Source organism: Mesocricetus auratus, unplaced genomic scaffold, assembly GCF_017639785.1.
Source record: "Mesocricetus auratus isolate SY011 unplaced genomic scaffold, BCM_Maur_2.0 Super-Scaffold_100023, whole genome shotgun sequence".
Lineage (NCBI taxonomy): Eukaryota > Metazoa > Chordata > Mammalia > Rodentia > Cricetidae > Mesocricetus > Mesocricetus auratus.
The window spans coordinates 3,511,685-3,527,764 of NW_024429204.1; the positions used below are offsets into that span (position 1 = coordinate 3,511,685).

The window sequence follows — 16,080 nt, forward strand, 5'->3', positions numbered from 1 at the left end:
CCAGAAGCACAACCACCTCTCTCCCCTTAACAATTTTTTTTTTAGAGATAAGGTCTCACTATGTAACCCAGGCAGACCTTGAATTCATGACCATCCTCCTGCCTCAGCCTCTTGAGGGCCAGAATTTCAGGCAGGAGCCAACATGCTGGACCCAGCAAACATTCCCGGCAGTGAGAGACATGCTTCAGCGGAACAGCAGGCGCGCACGAAGCATCCCCGAGCTCTCCGTGGGAGCTGTGCGCCTGGGCATTAGCCTACTTTCTTCTCAGCGCTTACTGCTTCCAAAGTATGAAGCAGGGCAGGCTATCCTGAGAGTCTCCTCCTCCTCCCCTGGCAAAGGTATGTTCGTGGTACCCAGTCATAAGCACAGCTCGTGCACTAAAGCATCGCACCGTTCACCACGCTTCAGATAGCACAGACACCGGACGGTGGTGGCGCACGCCTTTAATCCCAGCACTCCAGAGGCAGAGGCAGGCGGATCTCTGTGAGTTGGAGGTCAGCCTGGTCTACAGAGCGAGTTCCAGGACAGCCAGGGCTACACAGGGAAGCCCTGCCTCTGAAAACAGACAATAAAAGGATAGCCACAGACACCCCTCAAGTGTTTCCATTCAGAACTGTTGCTGGGGGTGGAGGCATGTTCTCAGGGGACGTTGTGTCGCTGCTGGAGAACCAAGAGGCCTGCTTTGAAGATGATTGACAGGGATCTTGGTCCCAGACGTGCAAGCCACCCTCTTCTTCTCAAGGCCCCCTGGCCGCCTTAGAAGAGATTTCCCCACGTTGTGCTAAGTGACAGAGGCTACGGAGGTCCCCTCTGACTCCTTCCACATGCAGCCTCTGTTTCATCAGAATAACGGGACCCAGCCCCACGGTGAGAGGTTGCAGGCCGGGGAGCCATCCCGGGGTGCAGCAACCCCCCTCCCTGGCCCGGCTCGCCCACGTCTGCCCCGCACCCCGCGGGCGGTCATCTTCCCAGGAGAGGAGTCGTGTAAACAAAGCTCTGGGCTGGGAGCTTGGCTCGCATTTAACGGAGGATGTGTACCGGCTTCCAGGGCTCCTCGGCCCACAAACCTTTACCACTGTACAAACTGAGCTCGACTGTTTGCTTAAGTGGCTTTATTGACTCGGGTCCCGCCTCCTGGGCAGGTGGCCTGGCGGCCTCTCCGTCATTGTTCCGCCTGGCTCCCCCGCCCCCCACCCCTCCCAGGGTCACCGAGGCCTCCCTGATGAAGGTGGCCTTTCTTTATTTCATTTGGGGGCGTGGGGGGGGTCCTTGAAGAGTCAGGCAATCAACTGGCACAGGTGTAGTATTTCGTTCTTAAACAGGCGTCATTCGCTCCAGTCCGGATTTCCAGCCAGCGGTGGGGTTTGTTGCATAACAGGTGCTTTTTTCCTGGTCCCTCTTGATGAACGCAAGGCTGACCTCTGCAAGCTGTGCTGTCCTGGCCCTAGTGCGTTAACTCTTTGTGACCCCGGGGCTTTATTTGCCAATGGCTTCCAAAGAAGCTCAATGAATGGGTCATTAAGATGAGCCTCAGACCACCTACCAACCTCCCAGGGAGCCTGGCTTCGCTGTGGATTCAGCTCAAAGTGGCAACCTGGAAAAAGAAAAGAAAGAAACACTGAGAAAAGATATTCCTTGTTCATCCTGACGAAATTACCGGTTATTATGTTTCCAACCCCCCCTCCAGTGCTATCACTGTACTTTGATAGACAGGGAGAGGGAGGGTTAGAGAGGTCATGTGACTTAGTGAGCCCCCCCCAATCGACTGCAGGCAGAGCATGAATTAGAGGCCAAGTCCATCCGATCCAAACCGGGCCACGCCTCAGCTCTCCGTGTGACTGAACACTCACCAGCTTGGAGAGAAGGAAACGCCACCAGACCCGAGTCAGGCGTCAGCCCACGGAGTGACGTGGTGGATGGAGCCGTGGTCCTGAGGGTTGGTGTGCTGCCACAGTCACCTTGGAGGCTTCTCGTAACAGCGCGCGTGCGCGCGGAATGATGGTCTCTCTTCTCTGTGGCCACAACTGCCCTTGGACAACTCCTTCAAGCTTTTTAGAGGGTGGGACTCACCTGCCACCTGATCCTGTGGCAAGTGAAGGAAGCTGGGAGCAGGACATTGCACACGCATAGCAACGTGCACACGCATAGCAACGTGCACACGCGCTCCCACTCACCCGTGACACAGACAGGTGCATTTGCCTGCACAGACACATACTTCCGCCATGCATGCCCATGCCTCTGTATATATGCACACACGTATAATGCATATGTATGTATGTACCCCTATACATACATGCATACTCGTGTTTTCACATGAACTCGTATCCACACACCCACCCCATACACTCCCACGCATCCACCCTCCGCAGATTCACGCACACACTCGTGCTTGCGTCCATGCTTCGCACATGTGTACATGCTTCGCACATGTGTACATGCACCCTTGTGATCACAAATGTCCCCACTCTCAGGAAACTCACACGTCCGTGCTCACACACCCCTTTACACACACCCTTGCATTTGCACACACGTATGACGCCCTCAGTCTTTTCTCTTTCCTGCGCTTTCTGAAAGTGAGTGTCGCACCCTGGTGCAAGGTCAGGAAGTCAGCACCCAGCATCCGTGAACTGAGGGTGAACCGTGGTGAGCCTCTGACTTTCTGAAGTCGCCTGGACTAATCCTACTCCTTACAGTGAGGACCGGAGACCTCCTGTAAAGAAACCTGGCTCCCTGCTCTAACTTTAATTGCCCCCCCCACACACACACCCGCGGTATTCATCCCCCTACCCCCCCCCACCGAGGTATTCATGGTCAGGTATTTCTCACCAGGCGCTTTTCACAGATCAGCCTTTGGAGCCATGCACGCTGGCTCGGAGTAGTGTGACGGTGGTACTGATGCAAGCCTTGTCGAGTCGTGAGTGCTACACAGACGGTTGTGTGTGAAACCGATGGACTAGTGGGACACACGTGTTCGAAACTATGAACTACCAATGGCTTGGTTTGCTCTTAGCCAGCGACGGTAAACGTTAACCTCTGCCTTGGCTAGAGCCCTTGATACAGCACCGTCTCTAAGGAGACGCTTGGCCTGCCTCTGAGCGCTTTCTCTTTGGATGGTAGAAGTCTAAACACCCTCACACTTAAAAAGGCGCCATGTACGGGGAGATATGGCCCTGCATCCTGCCTGGTCTCAGAGCATCCTTGACCCCCCTGGATGATGAGTGATAAACCAGCTACCCTGGTCGGCACGGCAGCATCACCGCCTGGTGAAAGGCCCCCGGGGTTTGCACAACAAGCAGGATTCCATCTCTAGGCTCAGCTTCCAAGGGCAGAACCCTTAAAGTCCTGGAGAAGCTGTGAGGTTATTTAAGAGCTCGCAGGCCAATGGCACACTGCTTCCTTCTGTCCCCTACCTCGCCCCCCCCCCATCAAGGCTGAGACTAGTGTCCAGATCATGTGATGGCCTCTGTTCTCATTCTGTGAACCCCTCTGTCGAAAAGTCCCCGGGGCAAGCAAACTGCTCCTCCATCTGCCTTCCACCCCAGAGTCAGGTAGGACCAGCATCAGCAGAGCCTCTGCCTTAGAATCCCAACTATGTCCTTATCAGGTCACTCATCGCATCAAAGGCGGGGACCAGAAAGGCCATTTACAGCCCCCTAAGTTCCTCTTTTCTCTAACAGATTGGGGTGGGGTAACCCTGTGGTTCCCTTTACAATTTGTTTTCTTGTTTCAGTTGATGTCCAGGTTTACAAAATAGTTCCTTTCTATCCCGGGGAGAGCTGGAATGGTATTCACCGAGGGTGGCAGGAGGGTAACCTTTATATTGATTTCTTCTCCATCTTCCTCTGAGTTGATTAACTAAAAAAGTGAACATGCACCTTCCTCGCTCCAGTGAAGGGGGCTGGAACTCAGGGCCTCGTACGTGCCAGATAAATGGCTACAACCCTCGTCCCAAACTAAAGCTATTTCAAAAACAATGTTTTTTAAAAGCACACACGGAAGGGGAGGCCGGAGAAATGGCTCAGCAGTTAACGTTGGCTGCTGCTACACAGGGACCAAGCACAGTTCCCAGCACCCACACTGGGTGGCCCCTACCACCTGCAAATGTCCATCTCACTGGGCAACCCCTCGGCACACACAGGTAAAATGAAAATAAATCATTAAGAGGCGCACACAGTGACCTGAAAATAAACCGTCAAGAGCTTGCTGGGCTTTATCCAGATGCTGTAACCTTACACCGCGTTTCTCGTCTCCGTTTCCATAACCCTCCAGGAGCAGAGCAATGCAGCTCGCACACGGAGGGGCAGCATTTTATTGTGAGCCCCTGCAAGGCATGTTTAGAAGTGAAGATGGAGTTCCTCTGGGCAGGGAGACAGCATTTGCCATCTCAGAAGACGGAAATGTATTATTCGCTCACAAAGCTCTTGTGTAAATCACCTAGTGGGCTTTGCTTTTTAGGTACCATTTAGGTCTCAGGCAGGAAAAGACTCTAGTGGTTGCAGAGTAGGTTCCTTCCAGCATCTTTAAAAGGAAAATGGTGCTTCTAGAATTTTCTGCTTTCCCATGGAGAGCGTCATCAGGTACACATTAGATATATATTAGCAGGGTTGATTTCAACAATGTGTTTTGTTTTGTTTTGTTTTTTAGCTAGGGTCTTACAATGTAGCCCTGACTGGCCTGGGACTTACTAAATAGACCAGGCCAGCCTTGAACTCCTGCTTCTGCCTTCCGAGCACTGGAATTAAAATCCTGGACCACCATGACTGACAATCCATGTATCATAAACATCTAACTCAACTCTGCCGTTGAGACTCTCTTATGCAAACATCACCCTGGTACAGAAGGAGACTTTACCAGCATCCCTCAAGTATTCCCCATCCACTAGCCCCCCCCACCCCAGCATAGCCGTAATCTTGCGAGTTACATACTGTACATAGATATAATACTTCTTTTGATGTGGCGTCTTTCCATTCACACTCATGCTTGAGAAAGGCATGGATTGTACGGCAGTCTCCTGGGGGCACAGTCTATGGTGGGTGGTGCTCTGGGTAATGTGCAATTTCGAGCTCTTGTGTAGGCTGTAGGGGTTGTCCTGTGGTGAACACACCTTTGCATCTCCTTGGGTAGGTGCACTGGAGAGAAAGGTCTGTGCAAACATTCACCTGTACATACTAGACACCACTAACAGGGACCATGACCCATTTACATCCCCCTTAGTCTTTTTTTTTTTTTTTTTTTTTTTTTTGGTTTTTCGAGACAGGGTTTCTCTGTGGCTTTGGAGGCTGTCCTGGAACTCGCTCTGTAGACCAGGCTGGCCTCGAACTCACAGAGATCCGCCTGCCTCTGCCTCCCGAGTGCTGGGATTAAAGGCGTGCGCCACCAATGCCAGGCCCCCCCTTAGTCTTGTATGGGAATCTTGATGGAACTGAAATGGAGAATTCCCGTTTTTTGCAACGTTTGTGCTGGACCATAATCCTAGAGAGGGTGAAGCCCGAAGAGTCCAAAGCACCATTCACATTCCCCCCCCCACATTTTATTTTAGGATCAAAGCACCCCATGAAACAGACATCGGCACATCATGGCCTTTATTCCGCCAGGGATATAAAGCATGAATGCTTCTTCTAGGAGACCCACGAGGCTCCTCTGGCTCACAGTAGCCCAGGGCTTGGAATTTAGGTCCACAGCCGATCTGTGAATTCCTTGGGGCCTGTGGGACAGCTGAATTCATATGCCTGCATCTCTATCGCATTGCTGGCTTCCAAAGGCAGAGTTTGATTAGAATCTTCCCACCCCTTAGGCATTTAATGCATTCCCTCTGTCCTTTTTCCTCTTACCTGCTGTTAGTTTATTGTGTAGACTAGAACTGTCAAACTTCCAGGGGGAAGAGTAAGTTTACCACCAGACATGCACACACCCACATAGACATCTACACACAAAATAAAAATTTTAAGTGTAACTTAAAAAAAAAAAAGAAAAAAGCCCAGGCGTTGGTGGCATATGCCTTTAATCTCAGCACTCAGGAGGCAGAGGCAGGCAGATCTCTGTGAGTTCGAGGCCAGCCTGGTCTACAAGAGCTAGTTTCAGGACAGCCTCCAAAGCCACAGAGAAACCCTGTCTCGAAAAACAAAAAACAAAAACAAAAACAAAAAAAAGAAAGAAAGAAAGAAAAGAAAAGAGTATGTATGATAAGTGTCCTTTGAATGAAAAAAATCTGAATGGAACCAATGTGTATGTTCCAGTCTTCAAAAGGAAAAAAAAATGCCCTGTTTATTTTCACCCACGGTTTCCAGGTGCTTCATCTTCTCTGGGAAATCGGTGTAGACTTGTGAGTAACGAGGACATTATTAGCACCCCCAGAGACTGGGTTCTCAAGGACAGGAAGCTCATTGGCTAGGCGATCCCAACAGTTTCCACCAGGAGAGGTCCAGGCAGCTGCTAACCAGGCTCACTGCTCTTACAAGGGTTTACACTAGCAGCGCAGGGCAGGGAGCCGTGTCCTTGCTTCCTGGCTTGTTGGCTTTTCGCCACGAGCTGCACACTGCCCAGCGTGACCTTGAGCCCCGAGCTTCTGTAGCTCATCCAGTCTTCACGGGGACACTGGAGATAGGAGTGACATGTGTGACTTGCCTTTTGCAGACGGGGGGGGCTTTGCAAGTGTGAGGGAACTGCCCAAGGTCACGGGGCTTCTCAGCTGCAAGGGAGGCTGGAACGTGGCAAGAGGGTAACCCCCATGCTCCCCGTGAGCTAACCGTCTGATTGTTAGGTTCGTATCCTGGAATCTTGGGACCTGTGAAATAAATCACACAATCGACAGCAACTACAAAAACCAATGAAATAGGTATGTCTAACCCTTATGTGGTCGTAGGCTCTCTGACCTTATGTGGCCATAAGTTCTCGAACCCTTATGTGGCCATAGGCTGTCTAGAGAGAACAGAGAAAAATGATGCCTGTGAGGAAAGAGTAGTCGCAATTTAAATAGTGTCAGAAGACAGCTAAGAAAATGACTGCGGCTTAATGCCAATCAGTAACAGTTCTGAAGGACCTGAAGAAGCCAAGTAGACATTTTGGGAAAGACTTCTAGACAGCCATATACAGCTGTCATCTCTTGTTTACATGGTCCCCCTACATTCTAGCCCTGGTCCCTTTAAAAGATTGTTAAGTGGGTGCCTGCTACCAGATACCCCTCCAAATAGAGCTCTGTGGTTGGTGTCTCCCCCTGGGATTGGCCATGTGTCTTGCTTTGGCCATAGGAAAATGGGACCAAGTAGTAGACACCCTCGTGTGGAAACATTAAGTCTTGCATTCTAGAAGCCATCTGCAATGGATAGATGCCTACGTAGTGATGGGGCTTCCAGGAGAAGGGGGGGGGCTGGAGATACCTGGGTTGGAGAGGGGCCATGCTGGTGTATCAGTTCCAACTCCTGGTGTCTCAGTCATGTGTTTCTAGCTGCAGTAAGGGAACCTCCCAGCTGAGCCTACTCAACCCTCAGATTTATGACAAACCAGTACACATTGCATTTGTCTTAAATTGCTAAGTTTTGTGGTGTGTAATCACGAGAGAAAAAGCAAACAAACAAACAAAAAAATCACTTCATCTGGGCCTGGAGAGCTGGCTCAGAGGTTAAGAGCACTGGCTGCTCTTCCAGAGTTCAATTCCCAGCAACCACATGGTGGCTCCCAACAGTCTATAATGAGATTTGGTGCCCTCTTCTGGCCTGCAGGCACACATGCAGGCAGAATGTTGTACACATAATAAATAAATACATCCTTTAAAAAAATCCCTTCATCCCTTCTTTACTAAAATCTGCATACCCCAGGCCAGGTCAGGTCATCTGTACTGTGACAGCCTCAGGTTCCGTGTGTCTGTCCTCTGTCACCAACATCTGTTGATCTAGTCTCGCTCAAACCTGACTATCAGGTTCTGGACGGAGAGACACTTCAACTCTCTGGGTTAGAATCGGAAGAGAACTGGGTGCAGAAATGGTGCTCCTGTCTGCTGCTCAAGGGCGCAGTGACTCCTCCGTCATCCCAGGCCTGGATTGGAGCTGTCATCGTGCTGGTCATTACACCGGGAAGTGACTTCCCACGGCCTTGGACCTTGTGCCGGACCACAGGACCACAGACACACACCCCCACACACCTCTTTGTACTCTTCCTGGTATGGTTATATGATTGGTTTCATCCTCAGTTCTCTCTCTCTCTCCTCTCTCTCGTGTGTGTGTGTGTGTGTGTGTGTGTGTGTGTGTGTGTGTGTGTGTGTGTGTTTACATGTGGGCATGTGCACATGAGTGAGCTGCCTGCCCAGGCCAGAGGCCTCCTATTCCTTAGCAATGGAGTTGCAGTCGGTTATAAGTTGCCAAACATGGGTTCTGGGGGGAGAAATTTGGGGTCGAGAGCAGTAGGAACTCTTAATTGCTGAGCCGTCTCCCTGGCCTTCATGCTTTCTGTTGTCTGGCTCGAATCTCCCTCCTATCCTGCAGGGCAAGGGTTTCTGTTAAGTTTCATTCATGTATTTGTTTGGAGGTGTGTGGGGGGGGGGAGAGGGAGAGAGAGGAGACAGAGAGAGGAGAGAGAGAGAGAGGGAGGGAGAGAGAGAGGAGAGAGACAGAGGAGAGAGAGAGAGAGAGAGAGAGGGAGGGAGGAAGAGAGAGGGAGAGAGACAGAGGAGAGAGAGACAGAGGGGAGAGAGAGGAGAGACAGAGAGAGAGAGAGAGAGAGGACAGAGAGGAGAGAGACAGAGGAGAGAGAGAGAGGGAGGGAGGGAGGGAGGAAGAGAGAGGGAGAGAGAGGAGAGAGAGAGAGAGAGAGGAGAGAGACAGAGGAGAGAGAGAGGGGGGAGGGAGGGAGGAAGAGAGAGGGAGAGAGACAGAGGAGAGAGAGACCGAGGGGAGAGAGAGGAGAGACAGAGAGAGAGGAGAGAAGAGAGAGAGAAAGAGGAGAGAAGGAGAGAGGGAAGGAAGGAGGGAGGGAGAGAGAGCACACAAGAGTTGAGGTCTGAAGACATCTTGTGGAGTGAGTTCTCCTTCCACCGTCTCTGAGGAATCAAACCAAGGTCTACAGGCGAGGCAGGCACTTTGGCTCCAGAGCCATATTGCTGACCCATGATTTGTTCTTGGTGTTGCCCGTTTGTTGCCTGTTAAAGATAGCCGTGTTGGGGCCGGGCGTTGGTGGCGCACGCCTTTAATCCCAGCACTCGGGAGGCAGAGGCAGGTGGATCTCTGTGAGTTCGAGGCCAGCCTGGTCTACAGAGTGAGTTCCAGGACAGCCTCCAAAACAATACAGAGAAACCCTGTCTCAAAAAAAAAAAAAAAAAAAAAAAAAAAAAAAAAGATAGCCGTGTTGAAACAGGACTCTGAATAGTTAAGTTTTAGTTTGAGAAGTACTTGAAAACGTTGTTTTGCTTTTTCAGTAAGAGAGTCTCCGTTTCACAGGGCGACTTACAAGCTCATGTTGAGAAATCTCACAACAGTAAGGGGCTCTGGGGTGTTGGGTGTGGCTTCCAGTGGGAGCCGGCCATTCCGGCTTGAAGGACGGATTGCCCAGTGTGAGGTGTGCCGGGAGTGACCCCGGATCTCAAGCATCACAACTGCAGAGTGGATCAATCTATTGCACAACTCATTCTTTGGTACAGGGCCCAGCACAGAGATAGCTCAATAAGCATGCATTGTCTGGGTGAATGACATGCCTTTATGAGCATTAGGTGTCTGTCTTCTCTCTGCAGGAAATATGATAAACGGGCAAAGAAACACCAGAACAAAGACGTTACTGCTGTCAGGAAGGTAAAAAGTTTGATCCTCTCAATTCCTGTCAAGTTCAATGTGCAAATGAATTTCACAGCAAATACTCTGTTGAATAAAGACATTTGTCAGAGCTAGTTCTTACTACTTGTTGGGAATTTGACTTGAAATTTAAATGCAATGGTGAATTTTTTTTTCCTGCTTTGTTTTTTGAGACAGGGCTTTTTATTTTCCTCTGTGTAACAGCTCCGGCTGTTCCTGGAACTTGCTTTGTCAATCAGGCTGACCTTGAACTCACAGAGATCCACCTGCCTTTTCTTCAGCTTTAATGTATTGTGTTATTGTCTTTCTGAGGCGAACCCTTAGGAGAGTAGTATCCAAATTCCTTCATTCCCAATGTGTGTAGCTAAGGTCCTCTTCTGCTTTTTAATCATGGCTTTAACTGTATCCGGAAGTTTTGGTGAGTACCACTTTCTTTTTTCAAGATTTATTTGTTTACAGTGTTCTGCCTGCATGCACGCCTTCAGGCCAGAAGAGGGCGCCAGAGCTCATTACAGGTGGTTATGAGCCACCACGTGGTTGCTGGGGATTGAACTCAGGTCCTCTGGAAGAGCAGCCGGTGCTGTTAACCTCTGAGTCGTCTCTCCAGCCCAGGTACCACTCAAAGTATTTCCTGATTTCAGTTGTGATTTCTTTCTCGGGCCTGACTCAGGTGTGTTAAAGTTTCACGCATACATAGGATTTCTAGCTAACATTTAAAAATAAAAAGATTTGTAGTGCAGTTCTCCACTGAAGATAATGCTTAGTCTCATATCTCTCCGACAGCACATGAACCCTTTCAGTTTAACTCTAACTGTACTTTAAAAATGTCCATCTGGCCGGGCAGTGGTGGCGCACGCCTTTAATCCCAGCACTGGGGAGGCAGAGGCAGGCGGATGTCTGTGAGTTCGAGGCTGGGCTGGACCGACAGCCTCCAAAACAATACAGAGAAACCCTGTCTCGTAAAACAAACAAACAAACAAAATGTCTGTCTGCTCTTGGTGCGAGGTATCCTGCCTATGTTAGCCTGACAAACTTATTAGTTGTCTTAGTCGAGCGATTTTTATTTAAGATTTTACTTCCAATTTCAAAACTTTAAGAGTTTTGTTTTCTTTTATGCACATGAGTGTTTTGCATGTAAGTGCACCATGCCTCCAGGAGGTCAAAGGAGAGCATCAGATCCTCTAGAGCCCGAATAACAGGCAGTCCTGAGACTGTTTCAGCTGGTGTCAGCCTCAAGGTGTTAGCTTGCTTACCAACAAACAACACCTGAGGTTGTCCCTGGAAAGGAGAGGCGAATGTGAAAATTCCAGATAAAAGGGAATGCATCCCAGAGGCCGCTCGCTGAGCTGGTGTTAACAAGAAGTCACGACAGCTGATTGTTTAAATAGCGTCTCCACCAAAAAGCTCGATCATGCCCCATCCATCCTAGCTGTAACTTTAGGCTGTCTTTTAGTCCTTTAAGTGTGGTACCCTCCTCTCCTTCCTTCCCTTCTTTCCTTCCTTCCTCCCTCCTTCTTTCCTTCCTCTGTTGTTAGTTTTGTGTCTGTGTGTATATGTGTCTGTGAGTGTGTGTGTCTGTGTATGTCTGTGTGTGTGTATGTGTGTGTTGATGTGTGTGTATGTATGTATATGTGTGTGTATGAGAGAGAGAGAGATAGAGATAGAGATAGAGATAGATGAGAGAGAGAGAGAGAGAGAGAGAGAGAGAGAGAGAGAGAGAGACATCAATTTTCTAACTGAGACTTTGGTTCTGAGCCTGACCCCAGTCTGAGGGAACTCAGTCACTCCACCTTCTACCGTGGACCCATGCAAGAAGTCTGGTTTGCATCCATCCTAGACACCAGCCGTGGGGAACCTTGGGCCTGAAGAGAGCACCATGCCCAGTGAAGACCAAACAGCAAGTCTGAGGGTCGACAACAAACAGATGAGGCATACCCTGAGTGAGTGTGGCTGAATCTAGTCCTTCCGCCCATGTGGAAGGCAAAGCAGGCTACAAGGAGACCTTTGCATGTGGCTTGTCCCCCAAAGGCTTCTGTGCTGACAGCTTGGCCCCTGGTGTAAATAAATGGAGTTGATTAAACCATGATGAGACAGGGCCAAGGGGGGGGGGGTCACTGGAGGGAAATCCGGTCTCCTGGAGTGAGTTCTCATGAGAGCCCGTTGTTATAGGTGGATCCAAACACCAGCAGCTTCCTCTTCGATGGTATGTACTCTTCCTCGCAAATACACCCATACCATTGCCAGGAAGTTCTCAGCAGGGCCGAGCTGAGCTCATCCCCCAGTGCCGTGCCTCCAGAGCTGTGAGAACATCTTTCTTTATAAAACGTAGCCCGCCTGCAGTATTTCATTATAGTTATGGGAAGCAGGGCTGACGCACCTGGAGTCCCGTCTAGGCATGGCGAGCATCCAAGAGGGAGACCCCCGAGCGTGTCTCCATGCTCTGCGTTGACTCGTCTGTATGGAGAGGAGGTTGGATAAAGCCATCACTGCATCCAGGAATTAGTGGACAGGGGTGGACGCATCGGAGTTTGAACGGAAAGCCAGACCTTTTCATCTTGTTCGTCTTGGGAAAGAGACCCTTAGCTTTTAAGATATCTGCTGGGATCCATGCCCTGGACTCAGTCTCCATAGTGCAGAGACGCCTGATACCCGTAGCATGTGGTCTGGCGATCCCTTGATCTAACATGCTAGCTACCTTGCGTTTCTTTGGGAGGGATCAGGCCGAGAGGAAAGGATGGCGGGGTGCGGGTCAAGCAACAGGGGAGAGGTTTTGTCATGCCTCCTTACTGTGCAAGTCAGATCGTCTAATCTGAGGAATGCCGGGTAATCAAATAGAGCTGCTAATGGTGGGAAACAGAGCCGGCGGGAAATGAGAAGAGAGATTGGGCTAGATATTGAATCACCTTCTCCCCTCTGAGGCCACTGTTTCTTCCTTATCCCTGATGAAGAAGACAGGACCCGGGGGCCAGGTGGCAGCCTGTATCCAAGTACTGGAAACCCTGCCAGGAAACACTCCCCAGGAAATGGCAGACAGGGGGGAGGGAGCAAGAAGCCAGGGCCAGTGAGTCTGAAGGAAACCCAGGAACCAGCCTGGAGGGCTGTGGGTAGGTCAGGGTCCAGCCTGGAGGGTCATGGAGGGCAGTGGGCAGACCAGGGACCAGCCTGAGGGCCATGGGCAGGTCAGGCGCCAGCCTGGAGGGCTGTGGGTAGGTTGGAGACCAGCCTAGAGGGTCGTGGACAGGTCAGGGGCCAGCCTGGAGGGCCGTGGGCAGGTCAGAGGCCAGCCTGGATGTTGGTGGACAGCTCAGGGACCAGCCTAGAGGGCCATGGACAGGAGCCAGCCTGGAGGACAGTGGGCAGGTTAGGGACCACCAGAGACAGCTTCTGTACTTCTGGCTATCTTGGAGATGTACCTGGCCATTAGGAAACTGCCAGATGAGCTGGGCAGTGATGGCGCACATCTTTGACCCCAGCACTCAGGAGGCAGAGGCAGGGGGATCTCTGAGTTCAAAGCCAGCCTGGTCTAGAATTCTAGGACAGCCAGGGCTACATAGAGAAGCATTGTCCGTGAAGCTAGAGTTGAAGTTATCTGCTCATGGTTTTGTGGCTCATCAGTGAAGTGGGCTCTACTTGGAGGACTTGTGCTCAGATCCATGATAACAGCTAAGCCTGCAGACCATGGTGATGGGATCGTTAGTGACTGCTTAACCATCTCAAACCACAGTTAAGCAGAAGGTATCAGTTGTAATAACAATAGTCGCTAAGTGTTGACAGCTGCAGATTACTGTTATTGGGACGGTCAGACGGTTTGGTGGGTAAAGTCGCTTGCTGTATAAGCCTGGCAACCCTAGTTGGATCCCCAGGAGGGAACCCATGCCACAGAGTTGTCTTCTAATCTTCATACATGCACTGTGACCCACAGGGCCACATGCGTCATGTATGCGCACAAAGAATAATTAAAAAAAACCGTAATAGGTATGTCAGCTATCTGCAATATCCCAATATCAGTTCTTATGGCTTTAAAGATTGTGTGTGTGTGTGTGTGTGTGTGTGTGTGTGTGTGTGTGTGTGTGTGTGTGTAAGGCGGTAAAAGATGTCAGATTCCCTGCCAGAGACGTAGACAGTTGTGAGCCACCCAGTATGGGCTCTGGGAACCAAACTGTAGTCCTCTGCAAGATTAGCAAGCATTCTCAACCACTGAGTCAGCTCTTAAGTGCCCATATTATTACAAAAAGAGACAAAGAGTCTTGTGTTCTATACCCTGTCGAAGGCTACACGGGAGTTCAAATAATCCATCTTTTGGATCGATGTGGGCAGTCAGACGCACAAGCTCCGCGGATGACTGTTGAGCTACACTCAGATTTTCTACCTCTCTCTGACCCAGCAAAGCACTTAACCCAGAACCCCGTGTTAACATCAGTGTCATGCTGTAAGTCCTTAAGGACAGTTTTCTGTCAGTTTGACACAAGTGACGTCATCGGAGGGGAGGGAACCTCAATTAAGAAAGTGCTTCCATAATGTCAGGCAAGCACGAGCTGGACGTTGGTGGCGCACACCTTTAATCCCAGCACTCAGGAGGCAGAGGCAGGCGGATCTCTGTGAGTTCGAGGCCATCCTGGTCTACAGAGCGAGTTCCAGGACAGACTCCAAACAACAACAAAGCAAAACAAAACCAACAAAAAAGATCGGGCAAGCCTGTACGGCATTTCCTTAATTAGTGACTGATGGGGGAGGGCCCAGCCTGTTATGAGTGGAGCCAGTCCTGGGCTGGTGGTCCTGGGTTCTGTAATAAAGCAGGCTGAGCAAGCCATGGGGAGCAAGCCAGTAAGCAGCTCCCCTCCATGGCCTCTGCATCAGCTCCTGCCTCCAGGATCCTGCCCTGTGTGAGATCCTGTCCTCACTGTTTTTTGATGATGCACTTTGAGTGAAAGGAACCATTTTTTCCCCAAGTTCTTTTAGTTACGGCGTTTCATCGGAGCAAAAGTAACCCTAAGTAAGACAAGGACCTTTCCAAAAGAGTAGTGTTTGGCACATGACAAGATCTTCGGTGATTTGGATCTTGGAGTGGTTTGGTCTCTGTCTAATCTGTGCCTGGGCTTGAAATGTTTACTGTGCATGGCCAGGGAGCCCCAGGGAGAGGCAATTCAATATTACATCTGTTTAGAAAAATAATAACAGCAGTGTCACCCCTGGAGCCTGCAAGCTGTCTAACTCCTAGTTCTTAGCTAGACTTACAGTACCAAGTGTCGGTTGTCTCCTACGAAGCTGGCTTCAGATCCCGTCAGAAACCTACCAGTTACCCGTATAGCAGGAGCTACTATGGCACCTGTAAGGCGTATCTTGCCATGGTGGTCATTACGGTAGCTCCCAGTGTTCTCAGCTGGGCAGGAGTGTTTATCCCCACCCCGACCCGTGAAGCAGCTTGCATTACACCTCCCAGCGCTAGGAAAGCCAGCCAGCACGAAGGAAGCTTTCCCTGGTCAGCACCAACGCGATTGCTCCACGTTGCGTGCCCAGCTTTGGATGCTTATAAACAGGCGTTGGCGTCTTTCATGCTGTAACTCTGCTTTGTAAACCTGGACCTCGGCCAAATCAGTTCATTCTGAATGTTCATTGAGGAACTGGACCAGATCAGTGGCCAGCGGTCTGTCACTGCAAAGGACCCCGTAGCTTGCAAGCCACCCGCTGTTCGTCAGCTCTTCAATACTGCTGCTGCAGCACCAAGGGCAATGCAGAGGCCGTGCAAATCTAGAGCTGCTGGGCTCTGACGCAACCCCAGTTGCAGGCATGGAGATTTATGTTCCGTGTACTTTGCAACTCGCATAAAAAAAACAAAAATAAAAACAAAACCTTCCCCTGGCAACTACTTAAGACCAGAGAAGCCATTCCTAGTATGCAGGATCTATGAAATCAGCCAGCCAGTCAGATTTGGGCCTGGAATGAATGATTTAAGTTTTTTCTCTCTTTTTTTCAGAGTGTCATGACATTTCAGAACAGGGGCGGTGAGTGTTAAAATATGGCAAGTACAGACATGCTACAAAAGCAAACAGTGGACCTACAAAGGTAAGGTAACCTCTCTCCACTGAGCAAACATGCTTACTGAACTACACCATTTAGCAAAACGAGGCAACTTTGACAGTTGCAAATTAGGGAATAACTCTGGGTGTAGCATTTTAAGTCTTCGTATTTTAAGTCAAAGCTCACTGCCCACTTGTCTCAAACATGCTCTTCCTTGCTGTAACGATCAAAGCCAAATTAGCTGCTTAAATTGACCCACTGGTGACGTTTAGAATAAAAGGAAAA

At 50.1% G+C, this 16,080-nt stretch overlaps 2 long non-coding RNA genes across 2 annotated transcripts; one reads left to right on the forward strand and one right to left on the reverse strand.

The window, feature by feature from the left end:
- Positions 1–1,096: 1,096 nt before the first annotated feature.
- LOC121133717 lies at positions 1,097–4,644 on the reverse strand. The gene is made up of 3 exons (XR_005870687.1): positions 2,828–4,644; positions 1,852–2,103; positions 1,097–1,595 (listed from the first exon to the last, which is right to left on the reverse strand). It is a non-coding gene; the product is annotated as an uncharacterized LOC121133717 (long non-coding RNA).
- Positions 4,645–7,917: 3,273 nt separating this feature from the next.
- On the forward strand, positions 7,918–16,080 carry LOC121133682. The gene is made up of 3 exons (XR_005870639.1): positions 7,918–8,156; positions 9,720–9,777; positions 15,752–16,080. It is a non-coding gene; the product is annotated as an uncharacterized LOC121133682 (long non-coding RNA).